This window comes from Notamacropus eugenii, chromosome 1 (genome assembly GCF_028372415.1).
Source record: "Notamacropus eugenii isolate mMacEug1 chromosome 1, mMacEug1.pri_v2, whole genome shotgun sequence".
Lineage (NCBI taxonomy): Eukaryota > Metazoa > Chordata > Mammalia > Diprotodontia > Macropodidae > Notamacropus > Notamacropus eugenii.
The window spans coordinates 544,917,676-544,932,611 of record NC_092872.1 but is presented as its reverse complement, the minus strand read 5'-3'; the positions used below and the strand labels follow the sequence as shown (position 1 = coordinate 544,932,611).

The following is a 14,936-nucleotide window of genomic DNA, read 5'->3' as shown; positions in this document are numbered from 1 at the left end:
ATTATGTTACAATTTGCATTGGGAATTGCTTCCAAATATGTTGGTAATTTTTAAATGGGAGCAAATATAATGCTGATAATGTCTGAAGAACAAACTCACTATTAGAATAAATAAGAAATCCCAGAATTTTGCCAAGGATGGGGCTCCCCAAATTATTCAGGAATAAGCTTTGCATTTTTGGTGTACTCAATGCAAGTCTCTCAAGTTTGGGGCAGAGCCAAGCTATGTATGGTAAAGCTAACAAAGTGAGTCCTCCTGAAATTCACATGTCAAGGTAAGTTTTGTCACCTCCTTCAAGCAGCTCGCTCAGGAGCTGCTCCCCATAGACTCATAGGTTTAAAGCTGCAAGGGACAAGGGGGATAATAGGTAATATTTATGTAACGCTTTAACATTTGCAAAGTTCATTACAGATATTATCTCATTTGATTTTGACAGCACCATAAGGAAGGTGCTATTCTTATCTCAATTTTACAAGGGAGAACACTGAGGCTCAAGCATATTATATGTAAAAGAAGTTGCTATCTTCTGCATTTTAGGCACAAGTGTGCCAGAAATGATTTTATTAATTTAGATTAAACTAATTCTAATTATTTTCTGCTTAGAGAGAAACTGGTCCAAAAAGTTTCCCTCAAGCCTTTGAAAAATTAGTCAAATACAAGCCATTTTATAATTCTAATTTACAATAGTATTAAATAATAGAAAACATTCCACAAGTAAGATTAAACAAGGCTTCAGAGTTTAGGTAACAATTTCTAAACAATAGTGATTTAAATGTTGGTGAACCCAAAGGAATCATTTTGTGAAAAATGATTCAATCTTTCTTTGATCATTCCTTCTAAAGATTCTCCTTTTCAGTGATTCAAAGGCAAATTTAAACATTACTGCCACTAACCGAAGTAATGAAAGACTTTCTTTTCTTGGTCGGAACAGTACTTAACTTTACAAGACTTAACCTAAGTACAGACAGAAGAAGTCCTTCTTGGATTTACCTGGAGCAAGGGGCTTAGTAAGGTAGCTTAGAAATCAGTTAGATATTCAATTCTGACTTTTGCTTTGTCCATGGCCCCAAATGTCTTTTTTCAGTCCCTTAGACAACCCATAAGCAAAAGTATGTCAATAGGTAAAAAAGAATAAGGCTAGATGGGGAAGGGTGGGGGAGCCTTTTTCTGGATATGTGGTCTGCTAATACCATGTTACCTTCATAATGAAATGGCAAAACATTGTTCTCTAAGCAGAAGCTATGGATTTGGGGTATGGAATATTTCTCCCTTCTGTTCCTGAAGAGAAATAAGAATAACATGGGTATTTTTATAATAATCAGTTATGGAAGGAAGGAAGGAAGGAAGGAAGGAAGGAAGGAAGGAAGGAAGGAAGGAAGGAAGGAAGGAAGGAAGGAAGGAAGAAAGGAAGGAAGGAAAAGGCAAGCAGAGAGGGAGGGAGAAAAGAAGGAAACTCTTATTACTTTTATCTGAAACCCTGAAAGCACCATGTTGTTCTCCAATTGAACTTGTGGCTTTTTTGTTATAATTCATTTTCTGTTTAGCGATTATTCCTCAGGTGTTCTTCCTTTCATCAATGAGACTAGCTGATGTTACAGGTATTCAATTTAAAGCTCCCACCTATTGTCAAAATTAGTACTGGGCTTGCTCTCCACAGGAAACATGAGAGAGGAGTTAAAAAAAAGAATCTTGCGAACAGAATGGTCAAGACATAGCTTAGTGTCTGGAACCACTGACTCAGTGATGAGGAAGGGAAATTTTTCAAGGATTTGTTATGTTGAGAAGACCTATGACTGAATTTTGAGTGTAGGCTCATCAGGCTTAAGGCTGCCAAGGAAGTGACATTGAGGATCTAGAAAGAATGATGGGGATTTGGCCTGGCTTGTTCTTCCTAGGAGATAAGGTGGATTTTCCCATGACTCTCTAGTCCATCTTTACAATGAATTAATATTTTTAAAGGCCAAACTTGCAGCTTCATTTTTCATTCTGACAACTCTGAAGATGCAGACAGATTTTACATTGGATAAGTCTTTTTTTCTTCCCCTTTTGTTTTAGATTCAGTTTCATTTCATCCCATTCCGACAGCACCTGCTTGCAATCCAATAAAATGCAATTTTTTTTAAGGCTGTATCAAGAGAAGAGATTTTTATTACAATGGGAAGCTTTGCTAAGAGGCCAGTCAATGAGCATGCTGGCAGCAGGGGCCATTATACACATGCAGTATTTGCATGGTCATTATTTATTTATTTCATAGTGGACTGTTTCTCTCTCACACAAACCCTTGGAATTGGCTGGTGTTTTGACTGCAGCTGAAATCAACAGAATTTTCATAGTGAATGATTCTTTCAGGACATTTTTCCCTGTAACCAAAGAAGAGATTTTCCAGGAAAACTCTAACAGATCTTTCTCATCTAGGCATATTTTTATAGTTAGAAAAAACTTCAAACTTCCAGCTTTTGTGGGAGTGGACTAAGGGGGTCCTGAAGAGGAAGGATCAGTAGGTACTATATGAACAAAGGATTGGAGAGAAATGAGCTGTAGAATGGGAGAGCACATCATCACTAGTCTTCCACTGGCAGGCCTGGACTGACTGAGACAGACACCAACGATGCCAACTCAGGCTAAATGAGTGAGATGCCTTTATCTTCTGGAAGTTATCTACTCTTTTACAGGACTTGGTACAGTGAAGGCAGGAAGTGAACCTCTAGTTTTTTGTTTGGCTGAGTCCCTGGATACAGGGGGAAATTACAAAAGGAGAGCTATGTGGTAGAGTAGAAAGGACACTGGTTCTAGAGTCAGAGGACCTGGTTTCAAATCCCACCTCTAACCTATGTGACCCTACACAAATCATTTAAGCTTACCATGGTCGCATTTCCTCATTTGAGAAATGGGGGGGGGGGGGGGGGCGCGTAAGGACTTGACAGTCTCCTGAGGCACATTTTAGCTTTAGTTGTATGATGCTATGACCAACCTGGGCCTCAGTTTCTTCAAATATAAAAATCAGGGGGTTGAACTAAATAGCTTCTGAGGTCTCTTCTGCTAGGTGATACAGTGGATAGAGTACTGGGTCTGGAGTCAGGAAGAATCTGACTTCAAGCATATTTCCTTACTTGCTATGTGATCTGGACAAGTCACTTGACCACTTTCTGCCTCAATTTCTTTATCTATAGGGAATAATAAAGCACTTATGTCATTGTTATTGAGGATCAAGTGAAATAATATTTGTTAATCATGTAGCAGGATGCCTAGTATAGTAGGAACATGATAATTATTTCCTTCTTTCCTTCCTTCCTTCTCTTTCTTTATTTCTTGTCTGCCTTTTTTCCTTCCTTCCATTTCCTGTCTTCCTTGCTTCCTTCCTATGACCTACCTGGGATTCAATTCTCTCTTCTGCAAAAATGAGGAATATACTGGATACCCTTTAGTCATGTACTTTCTTCCATCTCTAAATCTATGACCCTAAGATGCTATGGCACAGGAAAAAAGGGAACATTCCAGGATAGGGAGAGAATAAATTGACTGCTTCATATCACCTTCGCCAGCTATAAATGCACTGTGTTTCCCAAAAAATCCTTCTCTTCCTCCTTTGCCTTCTCATGGGAGTCGTCATCTGAACAGTGAAGGGAGGATGAATTAAATGTGATCAAAAGTCTTAAAAGACAAGGAGCTTTAGTCACAGAGAATAAAGAGGGAAATGAAAGTGAAAAGCTGATTTTTTAAAAGTACATTTCTTTTTAAGAACAACCAAAATCTCAAAACAGGAGATGAATTAGCAAAGGAAAATGCAATATCAAGGTGGAAAACTGTCCATTAGCAGTACTAGAAATTCTATCTATCTCTAAACACTGATGATTAGGGCAGAAGCACATTACTGAGACAAAATCAAGCTCTCTTATGAAACAAAGAGATCCATTCATAAATCCCATAGTTTGTAGGCTGATTATGCTCTGCATGTCGGTGAGAATCTCCTATTCCTGGGAAAATCAGAATGTAGAAATTGAGGGGAAACTGGGAGACAGAAATTGTTTTCGTAATTTCAAGAACTCAAAAGGCAGACACGATGGTGCTCTTTATTCCCTGAGCTGCTGATATCCTCTCCCCAGAAGTGCTTTGTACATATTTTGTTTCTAATTTTCTTTGTAAATGCTGTTTCTTTCTGACAAAACCTAAGTTCCTTGAGGGCAGGCTTTACTTCTTTCTTATATCATCAGTGCCTAACAGTGCTTGGCATAGTAGATACTTCATACAAGTGCTTGCTGGGTCAAAATTAATTGGCTTGGTGAAGGTCAAATAACACAGAGAATTTGCAAACCCAGATACAACTACTGTGCATTATTAATAACACAAGTTATTCTTTTTTTTCTTTTTTACATTCCTCAAAGAAATTTCCCTCCCTAATGTGTTTTACAGGATCCGTAAATATGAGGGAGCTGACAGGCTCTTTAGACTTACAAGTACATGTAAAGAAAAAAACATAGTATAATCCCCAAATAGAATGCATTGCCTTGGGTTTTCATTTATTGGCAGTCTTCAAATGGAGACTGGACTAGCATTTGTCAGGTGTGTTGTAGAGGGCCTTTTTCTTTACAGAAGCAGGGGTGTACTGGAGCCAGTTTGATTCAGCTCTTGAGACACGATGGGCAAAATGTTTTGCTGAGCACTTAAACCTTGGAAAAAGACAAATGCTACAAATCAAGTCTTGGTTTGTTTTTCTTGATTTTTAGACTTGAGAAAGTGATGGAGAAAATGTTAATAATGTATATTAAACTTGAAGTATGTCTCATGTCAATTTTTTTAGCTAGCTAGTTGTTAAATATTTAATAGCATACTCTTGCAAGAATGCCAACTTGCCTCTCTTAAACCCACTCCCTATGCTTCTGCCTTCTCCCATAAGGTAGGCCTTCAAAATAGTTGAAGACAGCTATTATTCCCCAGCCAGTCTTCTCCAGCTAAACATTGCTATTTCCTTCAACCCATAGGGCATAATCTGCAGTCCTCTCAGCACCTTAGACATCCTTCTCTGGAGGCCTCTCAGTTTATTAATGTCCTTTCTAAATTATGGCGTCCAGAACTGAACACAATTTTAATCACTACCCTAGTAATTCAAATCTTCCTCCTGCTATCAATCATTAGTAATAGCATTAACTAGAGCCTGGAAATGCAGGAGTGAATGTTGGAGGATGTGGGTTCCTGTATGTTACTACCCTGTGCTTGAGCATATGACTGAATATATGCTTGTACATATGAAGGATAAAGAAACAACCAAGTTTACTTGATCCTGTATCATGTCCTCAGCTGCTGGTCTTGTCTACACAGGGTTTCTTTATAATGCATGAAGGTCATTCATTCCATAACAACAAGAATGAAAGACTGGGGCAGAGGAAACAGCAGCTTCTAAGGAGGGCTTACAGAGTTGTATGTCTCCTGCCACAGGTGACACATACCTTTTTCAACATGTTCAGTTGTGCATATGGGAACTAGTAAGACCTTAAGGATGGCTCATGTGGTCATCATCACTATTTGGAAAGCAACTAAGGTATCCACCAGTTATAGATTTGCTGTGGGAAATTATGACTTAAATCATAGCCATGACATTAATAAGACATGAACTTGAGGCAAGTCATTTCATTTCTCTGACCCATAGTAACCACATATGTAAAATGGAAATAATATTTGTCATATCTACCTCTCAAGGTTGTTTACTGTGTGTAACAAAAGCCATTTGCATACTTTAAAATGCTACATGAATATAAGCTACATGTTTCATCCTATGACTGGGAACTCATGAATCACAGCAGCCCTACCAGTCTAAGTAAAATGTTTATCAGTGTCACTTCTCACTGACTTAAGCAGAAGTCTCTTCAATGTCCCTGGAAGTATTGTGTCCCTTGATGAATATTTTTGTGCTGAAGTCAGTTAACATACAGGACAACTAAGAGGCCCAGTAGATAAAGAGCCAAATCTGGAGTTAGGAAGGGTTAAATTCAAACCTGGCCTCAGACCCTCATGAGATGTGGAACTGTGGCCAAATCACTTAACCCCATTTGCTTCAGTTGCCTCATCTGCAAAGTGAGCTGGAGAAGGAAATGGCAAACCACTCCAATATCTTTGCCAAGAAAAATCACAAAAATGGAGTCACAAAGAGTCAGACACAACTGAACAGCAGTAGACATATCATAGCTATGTGGACATTTCTTACCCGTAACTTTCAATATGATGGAGTCCTAATAGAGCTGCCCCCAGCCGTCTCATTTTACTATAGGCCACCTGTACCTACCCAGTCCTCTACTCCTTCTATCCTCCCTCCACCAGTATCTTAATTTCTTCATGTATGCCTCACTGCTCACTAGAACAACAGGTATGTCCCTTAAGGCTCAGTTCCCACAGAAACAGCAGGCATGTCCATGTGATGGGAACCCAGCCACTGCTTCTACCTAGCTACTGCCCCCAGACCCATTCCCACATATTTGAACAGGTGTGTTCTATTCAATCACAATTACTTCATCCATCTAACCCAAGACAGGACCACAATAGCTAGCCAATTGGAGGGCAGCATGGCCAGAATGTTTAACCACTGAACCATAGGTGAGATCCTCCTCCATTACCTAATCCATTAACAAACTCCTTTTTAAAATATTTTTATGTACAATATATGTACGTACATACAATAATTCAATGTATAATAATTTTTATATTAATCATATTCCTATAGTCTGTGTAAATTTTGATTGCGTAATCAGCACCTTTATCCTATAAAAATCCATCTTGCTTTCTCTGAAGTTGCTGGTTCCTCTCGGAACTTGGCCAGCTCCATGAGAGGCATCAATCTCAATAAATGCCTATACTTGAAATAGAGGTGGTCTGACTCTGAATTCTTTGAGATGATTCCACTACAATACATCGTGAAACCACAACAGTTTTTGGCATCCTTGGGTTGAAACCTCAACAGTTTTGGGCTGTCCTATGAATATCAAAAGAGAGTTAAATTTGGAGTCTAAAGACTTGAGTTAAGATCAGATGACCAAGACTTTAAAACTCTACGGACTTCAGATACCATCTAGATCACCTTCCTTATTTTAAAATGAGAAACAGTAAAGTTACAAGCTCATAAAGGTAATAAACATCTGATTCAGGACTTGAACATATGTCTTATGTCTCCATATACCAAATCCAAACTCTACCACTTATTCCCTATGTAGTCTTGGATAAATCACCTCACCTCTCCTGACCAGTTTCCTCATTTGTAAAATAAGGTGGCTATAAGGTATAACCTAATCTCTAAGTGTCTCCAACAGCTAGTCCTAGGAACCAAAGAGTAAACAGAAGCCTGCTTTGTTTTTACTTTCTATTTTGTTTTGATTAAACAAACTATTTCAGAATAAATGGGCATCTCTGCCCCTACTTCAATGCACGAGTTTGAATAATGCACTTAAAAAAAAAGACAATAGCATTATAAAAAACAAAAGACAAAACAAAATCTAGAAATTCATTACCCAGAAATTACAAAAAAAAAAAAAAAAAAAAGCTAAAAGGAATAGTGATATATCCAGGAAGGCAAAAACACTTTTGAAAATTATGGAATTTATGTTTGGAAATACCTCTTCCACTTTGTTAACCAGTACCTTGGTGCCCAAAAGAGTTCATTTGGATAACTTGCTTTGAACTATTTTCTGAGACTCATTTCTTACGATTAGGGCTTATATTAAATGGAAGGATGTTATCCTATCCTTTGGCAACATAATATAAAATTATTATACAGTTAATTAAGTTGCAATTCTTGTTTTTCTCACTCATTAATTCATCTACCCATTCTGTATCAGGCATTTATTCCAAACTGTGTTGTACATGGTTCTGTATCACGGGAGCTAGATCTTACAAGAAACTTAAGAATCAAATCATGCCCAGATAAGACCATAATTCACGGAATTTAAATCTGAAATATAACTTAGAGGCCATTATGTCCTATTTCCTTATTTCACAAAAAGACAAACTGACTCCAGAGAGGACACATGATTTGTTCAAGGTCACCTGGTAAGCAGCCCAGTTGAAATTCCAACAGAGTTTCTGTGATCTCAAGGTCAACATTCTTTTCCCTATATTACAGAGCCTCCCCTGAAGCTATGAATGGATGCAAAGGACCTGTTGTAGCCTTTGACTTTTCCCAACATCCTCTCTCCATCCCACCTAGCCTTCTCCACTGAGCCAATGCTTCAATGAGAGGACATAGACTATGTTAACTTTGTCATCATAGAAACAGTGAAACAAGAAGGTTCTATTATCTAAGAATCCTTTCTGGGTCCATTTTCTTATTTGATTTTCACCACAGTCCTGATGATGATAAAGGTTGGGGGATGTCACCTAATCTTAAGGGCAGTGGGATTGATTGTTCAACTTGGATTCAGAAAGAATTGCGACACTTGTTAATTAGGTGACAATGGATAATTTCTTTTTTTCTTTTTAACTTCAATCAAGCTGCTTCCTCTTCTCCTTAAAATGGTGGTAATGGTATCTCTAGAAGCTATTTCACAAGTGAAGATCAAATGAGACGATGCCTGTAAAACACTTTACAAACCTTAACACTCCATAGAAATATTAACTTTTTTTTTTAATTAAAATCTATATGGGAACTGAGACACAGAGATTAATGACTAATGACAAGAATAAATGGCAGGTCTGGGATTAGGACCCAAGTCTTTCTGACTCCACCTCTCTCCATTGCAACCTACTACCTTGGAATTAAGGGTTCAGCTAGGGGTCACAGAATAAGCAGAGGAAATGAACAGCCCTTTAAATAGAAAATATAGATTTCCTGGTACCCTCTAACAACTAGATCTCCCGGAAAAGACACATGTGACCTTCACCCTCACACACACACACACACACACACACACACACACACACACACACACACACACACACACTCTGGCAGTAAAGGAGGGTATAAAGGCAGTAAATTCACTATTATATTAATGTACTCTACACTGTCAGAACTGAGAAGACCCTTAAAATATAAAATGTCCTTAGAGTTAGAAGGCACTTCAGAATGGAGAACATAGAGTGCTAGAGATGGAACAGTGCTAGAGATAGAAGAATGCTAGAGAAAAAGGGGGAGGGAGTCCTCTGTGATGAAGCAAGACATCAAAGGGCTAGAGAAAGTTCGTGTTCGACAGAGGAGGTCAAGAGGGAAGAATCTTTTCCTATTTTAATTGATTCCATGCAGTTCTACTACTTCATTATACAGTTATTATAACAACAGCAACAGCACCATTTATATAGCACTTTTCAGTGGTATTCCATTATGACAGAGTTAATATAGCCTGTATCCTCTGATTTACATTAACTTGCAAAGTACTTTAGAAATATTATCTCTTTTTATTCTCGCCACCACTTAATGAAGTGCCATTATTATCCCATTTTACAGATAAGAAACATGTGGTAGACAGAGGCTAAGTGACTTGTCCAAGGGCATACAGTTAGTAAATGTCTGCTGCCAGATTTAAACTCAGGTCTTCTTGACTCCAGTACAATACTGCACATCTAGGCGTCAACAATCTCTATAAGGTAGGTGCTATTGTAATTCTATTTTATAGTTGAGGAAGTTGAGGCAGAGAAAGATTAAGTAATGTTCTTGTCTTACACACTAATAAGTTTCTGAGGCAGTGTTCAAACTTAGGCCTTCCTGTAGTCAATCTACTATACAACTAATTTATGAAGAAACTAAGGACCAGGAAGGGTTATTTTCCTAAGTTTCCATAGATAGTAAACAACCAGAACTGGAATTTGAACCCAGGTCACCCATGTTCTTTCCTCTGTATGATGCTACAGTTGAACACTATATGTAGTTGGTGAAGGAGAGATATGTAAGAAAAGCAGCAGGGAGGGGTAGAAAAAACATTAGATGAGGGAGGGCTTCAAAGGGAGAGATGAATGGAAAAGAGAGAGGCAATAGGAAGAAAGGAGAAAATAAAGCAAGAAACTGAGGCAAGAAAATAAGAGTAAAGAAAGATTGGTAAAAGCATTAACACTGTGGGCTGAAGAACAAATGACAGAGGAAGAGGAGATGGAGAACAACCATTTCCTAAAAAAGGAAGAGTCCTGCAAAAGCCAGCAGTGAAAATCCAAGTCTGCTGGCTGCTTTAAATGGCCATGATTTGTTTTCTCATCACAAGGCAGGTGGAGTGGGATGGGGGTCACAGTAGGAGGGTGCAGCCCAGCAGCGTGGCTTGTGATTGTTGTCATGCCCATGTTCCAGAGTGATGGATGAACCAGTTTCGGACCTACCATTACTTAATCATTACAGCATACGCTGTTTTAAACAAAGAAGCATAAAAATTGAGTTTTGTAATATAGTGCCAGATGAGTAACCTGCAAGTTCCTGCAGAGGGGTTGGGGAAGAGAGGGATGAGATGAATGTTCATTCCCCTCTATATGTCCAAGACTCAGCATAGTGCTCCAAAGAAAATCAGTCCTCCATGAATGCTCTGTGATTGTGAGAGTAAATCATGCCTCTGAACAACCTCCAACAAAATGAAACCATTCCCACTACCCAAACATAGCCTGAAGCATTCTCATGTCCAACCAAATGTCTTCTTGCTCTCCACGTTCACATTACATTTCTCATCTCTATGCCTTTGTAGTCATTGTCCCTCATGGCTGGCAGGCACTCCCACCTCCCCATTGCCTCTTGGAATTTCGAGTTTCCTTCAAAATTTACCCTTTGCTTGAGGCCTTTACTGATCCCTAACTGCTGCTGATACCTGACTAAAATTACTTTATATATATATTTTTTCTCTGTACATATTGATTCCTCCCATTGCATAAAGCTCTTTGAGGAGATGGAGCTGCTTCATTTTTCTCCTGAATGCCTCGCTTAGTGCCCTCCAACCTTTCCAATCTTCTTACACATCACTCCTCACTACATACTCTGATCCAGGGACACTGGCCTTCCTGCTGCTTCACAAACAAGAAACACCATCTCGAGGCTCCAGGCATTTTCTCTGGTCATCCCCCATACCTGAAATGCTCTCCTTTCTTACCTGCATCACCTGGCTTTTCTGGTTTCCTTTAAGTCACAACTAAAATCCCATCTTCTACAGGAAGCCTTTTCACCCCCTCTTAATCCTAGTGTCTTCCCTCTGCTAATTATTTCTGATTTATCCTGCATATAGTATATTTCTATGTATTTATTTGTTGTCTCTCCCAGTAGATTGTTCAGTCCTTGAGAGCAGGGACTATCTTTTACCTCTTTTTTTGTATTTTCAGCACTTAGCACAGTGCCTAGTACATAATAGATATTTAATAAACAGATATTTTGCAATTGATTGGCATAAGATTGTATTAGTTGTTGCTTGCTCATAACTGACTCTTTGTGACCCCATTTGAGGTTTTCTTGTTAAAGACATTGGAGTGTTTTGCCATTGTTTTTTCTAGCTCATTTTTACAGATGAGGAAACTGAGGCAACCAGGGTTAAGTGATTTGCTCAGGGTCACATAGCTAGTAAATGTCTGAGGTCAAATTTGAACTCAGGGTTTACTGACTCTAGCTCCAGTGTTCTATCCACTATGCTACCTATCTGCTCCCAGAAACATAGTATAGACTCAATACAGTCTTGGTGATTGATCAATTGAAACACAATCTCACCCACACTTGGCCATATTTGATATCCTTCCTTCCTTCCTTCTTTCCTTCCTTCCTTCCTTCCTTCCTTCCTTCCTTCCTTCCTTCCTTCCTTCCTTCCTTCCTTCCTTCATTCCTTCCTTCCTTCCTTTCTGCTGCCATCAGTCAAATGAATAATACTTATTGATCTCTTTCATTTGTAAAAATAAAAAAAAATCCAACTCCAAGAACCAAGAACCAAATTAAATTAAAGATAACTTCAAGGAACCCCAAAGTCTACCTCAGATGTTGTAATATCTGTTGGTGATCAGTTGTAAAGTAGACCTCCTGAAGTGTTAGCCAAAGAAATCTATAGAAGCCAAGAAAGGAGATAAGCATTTATATAGTGCTTCCTATGTGCTAAGGCATTGTGCTATGCACTCTACAAATATTATCTCATTTGATCTTCACAACAGCCCTATGAAGTTGATGATGCTATTTTCTCCAGATTTACAATTGAGGAAACTGAAGCAATCAGGGTATAAATGACTTTCCCAGAGTCACATACTTTAGTGTCTAAGGTAAAATCTGAACCCCGGTCTTCTTGATTCCAGGCTTAGCACTCTATTCCCTGTGCCACCTTGTTGCTTAGAGCTCAATTGAGATCAAATTGGAAAATATTTATAATGTAAATTACCATTGCTAATTCACCTATGATATAATGTATATCTTCAAGGTATAGGAAGGATGACCTTAAAAAATCATTCTTTGTACTTGTATTCACAGCAATCAACACAATGCCTGGTATTTATTGGGCATTTAATAAATGCTTGTTGATTGATTGGTTGATTGATTACTTCTCTAGCCATCATTCTAATTAAGCTCTAGGACAGCACCTAGATGCTTGGCTTCTTTAGATGTTTACATGAAACATTGGTATAATGCCCATTTTTTCCAGGGAAAAGGTGGGGCCTATGGCATAGCAACCAATAAATATCAAAGAATCAGAAATGTTGCCAAGAGCCATTTCTTGGGCATATCATTGGGTTGGAATCAATGAGGATAGTCTCCTATTCTTACATTAATAACATTAAAAAGACAAAAAGAGTGAATCTTTGGTACTACCAGAGCCTAACTACCTTTCAAACCATCAAAGAAATAATCCTATGCACCAACCATAGTTAAATGCATTTTCCCTTATGCATTATATTCCATGTGATTGAAAATATCAATGTTTTATTCTTGGTTTGTTGGCAGCTTTCTTGGATAGTAGATTTGTAATTTCATGGGTATGGGTAGATAGCCCCGTGAGGCAGATTGCTGTTTTCCAATGTCCTCTCCTCTTGTGTTATTCCTGACTATTTCCTAAACAGGGATTTATCCAATATGCTAGGGGCTCCTTCTTGTAATTCTCCTGACAGCACATGAAACCCAAAGGAACATCTTATAATACATGTAGTAACTTTATTTTAATAAGTTTATTTATTTAACTAGAAGCATATACTTCCAGATAACAAGAAAATGTATAGCACTAAAACATTTGTGATATCATTTCCTTTGCATAAAGCTGATGCTACTGACATGATGCTAGTATCATTGTTCTATTTTGTCATTAGTAAGGATGGATTTGCACTGATCTAATAACACACAATAACACACTAATCCTTGAAGAATCTGTGATTTCAACACTAAAGGGAACACATTCCATCAATGTAAATTGAAAACTGCCTGCACTTTCTTAGGAAAGAACTAGAGGGTCACCTATTACCTTATCATCCTCACTGGGGAGAAGGATGGGGGTTAGAATTGTGATTTCATTGGTATAGGTTCTTCCAATTTGAAGAAACTTCCTTTACCAGTGTAAATCATCACCTTATGTACAATTTATAATCTTAGGGAACTGCCAAGACAGCTGGGAAGTTTGGTGACTTGCCCAAGGTCACACAGATTATACGTGTCAGAGGCAGGCCTTCAACCAATGTCTTCTGGTCCCAAACCTAGATCCCTATCCATTAAGCTAAAGGGTTGAAGAACCTTGGATCTCAAGGCCATATATGGCCCTCTAGGTCCTCAAGTATAGCCTTTTGGTTGAATTTAAACTTCACAGAACAAAAGGATTTTTGGAGAGTCTTGAGGCAGCAGGTTCCTGACCCCTGCACTGAGCCATGCTGCTCCATTATTAACATTAATTAGATTATATTGTGGTTTCATGAGCGCAGAGTACTTTTCAAGGATTATCTGATTTGAGCTTCACAACAAACCTAGGAAACAGATACCAGAGGCATCATCAGTCTCATTTTATCAGTTAAATGACAAAAACTCAGATAATAATAAGCAATTTTTCAAGGATCATGCAGTTAATGGTGGCAGAGACAAGATGAAAAGAGACAAGACACAGGTCTTCTTGACTTCCATGTCCAATATTCTAGGACTTCTATCCACTTAACCAAGGTGTCTCTCATAGGTCAAGGTGGGTAGATGACGCTTGGGGGGAAGACTATGGCCATATAACAGAAAAATGAAATGACTGATCTAGGAATAGTGATATGATTAAGATCCCAAATTTATCTAATTCCTATAAATGAGAAAGTTAGTAGCAAATTCATAAGGGCATTGTTTATGGTTCTACTGCAAATCAACCTTCTCCAAAACAGTGTTTGTGGCTATGTATATACTGAAGAAAAAGAATTGAACTGTAATCAATATTCATAGAAATGCTAAGAGTTATTTTCTCATGTTCTTCTGTGTATTTGCAAATCAGCAACTAGCATAGTACCTGATACATAGAAAGCACTTAATGAAAGTTTATTGTTGATTAATTGACTGATTAATTGATTGCTTGATTTTGGTCTGGATGATATGGTTGCAAGGTCCAGGGTTCCCAATGCTGATGCTGGAAATGACTTTGGAGATTTTAGAGGAGAGAAAAAAAGGAGAGCTAAGGATGTGTTGATCAAGGGAAAAGCATGAAAAGCAAGGCAAATGTAAAAGCAGAAAGGAAAGAAGGAACTTGAATGCCAGAATCTTGTTTTAGGATTGCTGAAGAGGATGTCTTCTGTATGCTCAGAACTGACAGGCTAATTCAGTAAGTGTCTGCAAGCAGATTATAGGGGACACTGAAGAGTCAGAGGAGAGCTAACTAAACTTGAAACTCAGGTAGAAAAGGACCCTGATTCTCCAGGGACCAATGGGACTGAGTAAAATAACTCAGACTGGAAGGAATCAGGGAAGCAGTATCAACCAGAAAAAGGAGAAGACAAAGGGGTGGGGAAGAAATCAGTAATTAGAAGAAAAGTGACAATATGGAGAGGCTGGAAGAAATCAATGAATTCTTTAAATA

At 38.3% G+C, this 14,936-nt stretch overlaps 1 protein-coding gene and 1 long non-coding RNA gene across 4 annotated transcripts in view; one reads left to right on the top strand and one right to left on the bottom strand.

Annotated features, from left to right (window-relative positions):
• CDH13 (cadherin 13) overlaps positions 1-14,936 on the bottom strand; it is a 1,297,228-nt gene that overhangs the window by 224,310 nt on the left and 1,057,982 nt on the right. The gene's annotated exons all lie outside the window — the stretch shown is intronic.
• On the top strand, positions 2-9,561 carry LOC140520324 (uncharacterized). The gene is made up of 2 exons (XR_011972458.1): positions 2-274; positions 9,422-9,561. It is a non-coding gene; the product is annotated as an uncharacterized lncRNA (long non-coding RNA).